Source organism: Carya illinoinensis, chromosome 9 (genome assembly GCF_018687715.1).
Source record: "Carya illinoinensis cultivar Pawnee chromosome 9, C.illinoinensisPawnee_v1, whole genome shotgun sequence".
Taxonomy (NCBI): Eukaryota; Viridiplantae; Streptophyta; class Magnoliopsida; order Fagales; family Juglandaceae; genus Carya; species Carya illinoinensis.
This window is the reverse complement of record NC_056760.1, coordinates 35,597,847-35,604,762: the sequence shown is the minus strand read 5'-3', so window position 1 is coordinate 35,604,762 and position 6,916 is coordinate 35,597,847.

The following is a 6,916-nucleotide window of genomic DNA, read 5'->3' as shown; positions in this document are numbered from 1 at the left end:
GAAAATTTGGAATTTGCTTCAGTATGATGATACAGTTTTTTATTATTTGATGTCCTTAGATATATTTTGATGTTAAGATGAGTTTAGATGTATTTGGATGTTAAGGTTGTGGGTCTCTCGTGTAAAGAGATTTTGAGTTAAAGAATGCTATGGATACCACACGTAAAAAGGTTTTGAATTGAGAATAATTTACTTATTTGAGAGTTAACTTATTTGGATGTTAGACTCAACTTAAAATTAGACTAAACTGATCTCAATTCAATCCAAGTTTCAAACTGAACCTTAGAGAGTATGTGCTTATGTGTGAGTTAATTTAACTTGTTTCAAAATTGTAATGTCCAACTTCAAATATAGGAGCAATGAATCTTTGCATTACAAAAATAACGTGCAACTTCTGTTATTACCTAGAAGATTCTCTAAGTCAAATTATTTGATAGTTGATCATTTCAACTTTTATGAAAATTATAGTACATGCATCTTACGTGCACTTTCAATTTTACTTTAGACCTATTAGAAGTTTTTGCAATAACAATGTTCGAAAATTATCTAAGAATCATAATAATCTTCATTTATTGCTAACTATTACTTATGGAAGAGATTAATGAAATAATTAAGTTTCATACACAATCTTTAAGGTTTCTTTTTAGTTATCTCAAAGTTACTAACTTTTGCACATTTACTTGCACACACACACTTAAGAAATTTGATGCATCAATCTAAGTTAGAACAAAAAATAATTAACACACGTTGCAAGATCGAAAAATTGGCTAAGCTTGCTAATCATCTTTTGTGCTATAATGCATAATTATTAATTTTTAACTTAATTTTCGCTCAAATTTATATCGTATAGGAAATTAATTCTAAATCAATCTCAACCATACTCCCATTAGGATAAGAAGAAATCTGCCGAGTTATTCCCATGCAAAAATATAATTTCTTCCTAAATTGAAGAAACTCATTTTTAGCCAATCAAAAGCATGAACAATACATATACAAGCTACTTAATCATCCATTTTATTACATTCACAAAGCTTTGAAAACTAATTCCTTACATTAGTCCAATAAACTCTACTGATAAAATAAGCTCAGAGTATGACACGTAAACGCAATACATGTACAAAATTTATCACATTTCATCCTAAACAATAGTATTCACAAAAATAATAATATAGGCAATGTATTATATAAAATAAAACAGTTATGCTGCAGAGCAGTCTAGCTAGTAAATCCAAAATAGCAGCCCTCCATTCACAAGGCAACACGTAGGCAAAAACAGACTGAAGTAGTTAGACCTCATCACACACAATCACCTATTCTCCATCACAAAATCATGTCTTAAAAAAGGACTTTCAGTTTTATTCTCCACCTTCAAATGTCGACACTCCAACATCTGTTTGCACTACCATCAAGACCACCGCCCAAGACGAAGCTCAGTTCCACCGCCATCACCAAGACCTCCGCCCAAGAGGAAGCTCAGTTTAGATGACCTAACCCACACAAATTGAGCATCTCATCTACACATCTGGGTCGCAGCACCATCGGCCACACATATTTCGCACCACCACAATCGACAACTTACGGTTTTTCATGGCTAAGAAAGGTGGCCTTGGTGTTGCTAAGGTAATTTTCACCATTCTAGTTCTTAATCGGCATGTTATATATTACCCTACATATGTTTGATTATGCATGGTATTTCCTTATTATATATAGAGCCCTAGCTATCTTCTTGCTTGAAATACATTTGCTATCCGTAGAGGAGTTATCTGCTCATTGAATTTTGAAATGTATGCACCATTTGGTTTCTTGAGAAAGTGATATTCTACATACCTTTTTATGTTTGAGGCATCAAAGTAACATCTAGAACCTTGTAGGCTACGGAAACTTATTCCAAGTTAAAGTCTTATAGTATTTATTGCATTAGGACATATTATAGTCTTGGGCTTGGATTTTTTATAGTTATTGTCTAAATTATAAGATTTAGAATAGAAGAAGATCGTAGACATAAAAACTGGTTTTGTAATATTTATTCATGAGCATTTAATTATATTACTAGACAAATTGAGACATGTTTTATGCATCTCTCTTTTCCTAGAGTTAGGATAAAATATAGGGAAACATTATAACGAATAACTGGATAATGTTTATAGTAACTAGATAATATATCTAGTTATAATGAATAACTAGATACATTCAAGGATTAGTCTTCTAGGAGGTAAAAGTCTATGTAACTGGACAATATTTATAGTCTTGTGATAATGCTCAAAAAGAGGCGTTCAATTTTTTCTAAGTTTATCTTGAAGTTGCACTCAAAAGAGTTCTATACTTGTAATTAAATGTTAAAATTCAGAGGAGTTCAATATAGTTAATTAATGTGGTTATTTTGAATAACTACTAAATTTATAATGTGGTGGTTTTGTATTGAAGGAATAAATTTCTTGAGTTAATAGTGATAAACTTGAGGTTAAAAGTGTATACATTCCAAATTATATGAATGTTGAAAATGTGGTGAATATCAAAAATGAAGGAGTTCTTCAAGCAGTGGTAGTTTGCAGCCATACATTGGTATGGTATTTGAGGATGTGGAAGACGCCCAAACATTTTACAATGCATATGCAAGACGAAAGGTTTTGCAATTTGGACGAATCATACTTAATTGTCGAAAGATGATAAAATTCTTTGTGCAGTATACTATGTTTGTATAAGGACAGGATTCTGGTAGGTTAATAGGAAATAAAAAGATCGAACACTCTCTGAACGTGTCGAGACAAAGATTTGATGTAAAGTAATAATGAGAATAAAAAAAGATGGCAAAAAGTAGATAGTCAACAAGTTTGTAGTTAGATATAATCATATTCTACTTACACTGAAAAGTACTAGCTTGTTTCGTGAACATAAGGGAGCTACTAAAGTTTAAAAAAAAAAAAAAACTGATTATGATATTGAATGAATTCGGTATTGAGTAAAAAATCAGGTGGTGACTTTAAAATTTATTGAATTGGCAATAATGTTGAAAATTACTTGGGAACCAAAGGGAGAAAAGTATTTAAAGATGGAGATGCACAAAGGTTATATTCCTACTTTATTGATCGGTAACTTAAAGAACTCAGGTTTGTGTATTTGACGTAAGTTGATAAGGATGGGTGTATGGAAAGTTATTTTTGGGCTAATGCACGATCAAGAGTTGCATACAAATATTTTGGAGATATTGTTACATTTGATGCCACTTACTTGATCAATATTTATAAGATGTCATTTGTGCCGCTTTCTTGAGTTCACTATCATCATCAGACCATAATGTTTGATTGTACTTTATTAGTTAATAAAACAGCCGAACCATATACATGGTTATTGAAAACATGGCAAGAAACTATGCTTGGATGTGCCCCTTCTGCTATAATTACCAATGATGATAAGACAATGGCTAAAGCTATTGTAGAGGAACTTTCGAATATAAATCATAAGTTGTGCTTGTAGCACATTTTACAAGAGTTTCTCGAACACTTGGTCTATGTATATAACAATTTTCCAGATTTTCAAAAAGAATTTCATCGTTGCATCCATGAAACAATTACAGCTGATGAGTTTGAGCAAAAATGGGCTTTGATAGTAGTGAAGTATAAGTTAGGAGAAATTACTTGGCTGCAAAATCTTTGCAGGTGACGAGATAAGTGGGTACCAACTTACTTGCATTCGACATTCTATGTCTGTATGTCAACAACTCAAAGGAGTGAAAGCATGAACGGATTTTTCAAAAATTATGTTCATTCAAGCACTATGGTTAGTGACTTCGTGCATTAGTATGGAAAAGCCATAGATATTCTTCGTGCATTACTTGAAAAAGAAAGAGAATTATGTTAGGATTAAATCTACATGGGCGATTTTGAGGACACCTCTTATAATTAAAGAGGAAGCAGCAATGATTTATACAAGAAAGTCTTTCACAATCTTTCAAGATGAAATGTTCGATAGTCTATGGTACCAAGCAAAAACATTGTCCAAAGAGGGTGAGACCAAGACATATGGAGTAATAACTTATGGTAAAGAAACACCTCTTTACCATTTGACATTGAAGGGTGATGAAGGACATACAACATGTATATGCTATATGTGGAGTTTGTGGGGATTCTTTATAGGCATATCTTGTGTGTTTTTGGCAAGAAAGTGAAATTGGATAGATTGTTACAACATTATATTCTAGATAGATAGACTATGAATGCTAAGAGTCAACCCATTCTCAACGTACCATGTTCTTAAGGGCAAGTTTGGCAAGGACAAGATGAGCCTAAGATGAGTAAAATCAAGCCAATGATACAACTTTATGACATTGTTGAACCTACAACATAGTCAACAGAAAAAAACAATCACTTCATACTTGCATTGAAAAAAGTTCACAAAGAGTTGCTTGTAATGGAAGATGATGTAGAATGTTCACAAAGAGGGAAGGGAACCAATAATGATCAAATTTTAAGAATTTAAGTTGTATCGGACTTTCACAAACGGTGTAGGAATCTCCACAGGTGCCCACGAAAGGGTGCCCAAAGTCTTTGAGAGCAAAAAATTCAAAGAGAGTCAACCAACCAAGAAAAGACATTGTACCATTTGTAAAAATGAGGAACATGCTAGGACTAACTGTCCTTTAGTAAGGTATTGTAGATTTGAATACTTTTTATTTATTTGTTTTAATGAAAGTTTTACTTTTTTATATTGTATTTGTTGTTGTTTATGCAGGGATATTGGGCATACATCTGAGGTCGAGCACACTAAATTGGACGACTAATGGAGCTTTGCTTAAGTCATTGTTTTAAAATTTGAATTTGTTTTTAGTGTGTAAGTCAGTGTCTAAGTCAGTTTGAGTTTATGTCTTTGGCATCAATTTTATGTACTTATTTAGTTCATTATATAAGTCAGTGTGCTTTTGTGTTTGGCGCCAATGTTATGTACTTATGTAATTCAGTTTGATATTGAACTTCACTATTACTTATAAATTGAGGCTTTGTTGGTCAAAGAAGTGTGTAAGTTAGTGTGCTTAGACTCACTAATGTGTATAGAGATTGAACCTGGTTATTGCTTATAAATTGAGGCTTTGTTGGTTAGAAAAGATATTATAAACATGTATTTTTATGCAGAAATATTGTAAAGTTAACATAAACGAGAGCACTGCCAAATAAATATGATTTCCATTACAAATAAGTTGTCCAAAGATCTCATTTTAATGAGAGCACTGCTTGACATACATTAATATTTTTAGGATACATAAAAATTATAGCAAAAATCGCGAGAAACAACAACCACGATGTCAACAACACTTTCAAGGGTCCCTTATACTTCTTTTCCATCGTTTTATATTTAGCTTGTTCGATCTATTAATGTTCATGATGAATCCTCTTATTCCTTCATTGAGCTAACTCCAAAGTCATTTTGCAATGTGAGTTTTGTTCACTTTTAAGATCAGTCTATTCAAAACAACCACATTGTTTATTGATCTTATAGTTTAGGCATTTGTAAAATCTTCTGCCAAAACTATTATGCGGTCCAGAGATATGGCGTGCCGATGAAATGCCACAATTTCAAAGTGGCTTGTCCAAACTTGTTTTCTCTTTCCCTCTTGATGTCCACGCACTTGAATTGGAATGAGAATCCAAACTTGTCATTTGTTAGAAAATATGGAAGAAAGTAAGCATATATGGGACAAAAGCAAAAAATTTGAATCTAAAAATATTGAAGACAGTTAGCTACTTCTTCTTTCTATATCCTTAAACATCAGTGTAGTCTCAATTAAATCATAAGCAATTTAGATAAGAAATTTGGAAGACCTCTTAATCTCAGTGTTAGTCAAGGAGTGGAGACAGTTGAGTCCAGGTGGTAAAGTAGATAAGTTGATTTGGTGTATATATTATGGGGATGACCAGATACTGATTTGTCAAGAATGGGTCAAGGACTTGTCCAGATTAGAAAATTGATTTGAAAACTGATTAAATCATTATGACCTTGATTGCATTTATCTGAACTACACACCACTCTCTCTCTCTCTCCCTCTCTCTCTCTCTCTCACACACACACACACAAACAATAACTAATCTTAAACTCTCTTACAATCAAACTAACTCCTAATAAATTGAAATCTATAATGGGCCTCTTATGTTATGCTTCATCACCATAAATCAACAATATATTACAATCAAACTTGAAGTCACAACCTCAAATGAATATATGAGAATCAAGAAAACACCTACAGAAATTTGAAACCTAGTAAAAAGGTATAACCTTGTTGTTGGATCGAGGGTGTCGAAGCTAGATAAACGTCTCAAGTTTGCTGCAAATGGGCACAAAAGAATTCAAATTCCAGCATCCAGCATGATGAATATTAATGCCATGCATACATAACATGGTAAATCAGATGAAAAACTTAGTTTCATTTTATCGCCAGGCCAAGTTTATTACATTTTAAAAAGCTAAAAAACATGGGAAATAATTCACAAACACAAACTTGTCCAAAAAATAAACTTCCATCATGTTGAAGCTCCTTCATGATAAAACTTAGTTGGACTAGTTGAGTTAGAGATTCAGACTTCATGATAACATGTTAATAGAAACAAAAAATTTCTAAAAACTTTCCATTTGTTTGTTGTTTCAGTTCAAGGCTGAAACTGATCCTGATAACATATGTTCTAGTTGTCCACCAAATCCAGCTACGTGCAAACAAATTGGACATTCGCATGTCGAAATCTATTACACAAGACTCTAACAATTATAAATGTTAGATTTATACAAAAAATAACCAATTTCATTATTATTGCTTAGTAAACACTAAAAGACCAAAAAATTAACCAGCTTCATGATATCTCCTACTAAATGATTATCACAATCTAAGCTAGCCATTCAAAACATACAGGGTTATCCCAAAAACTCCAAATCA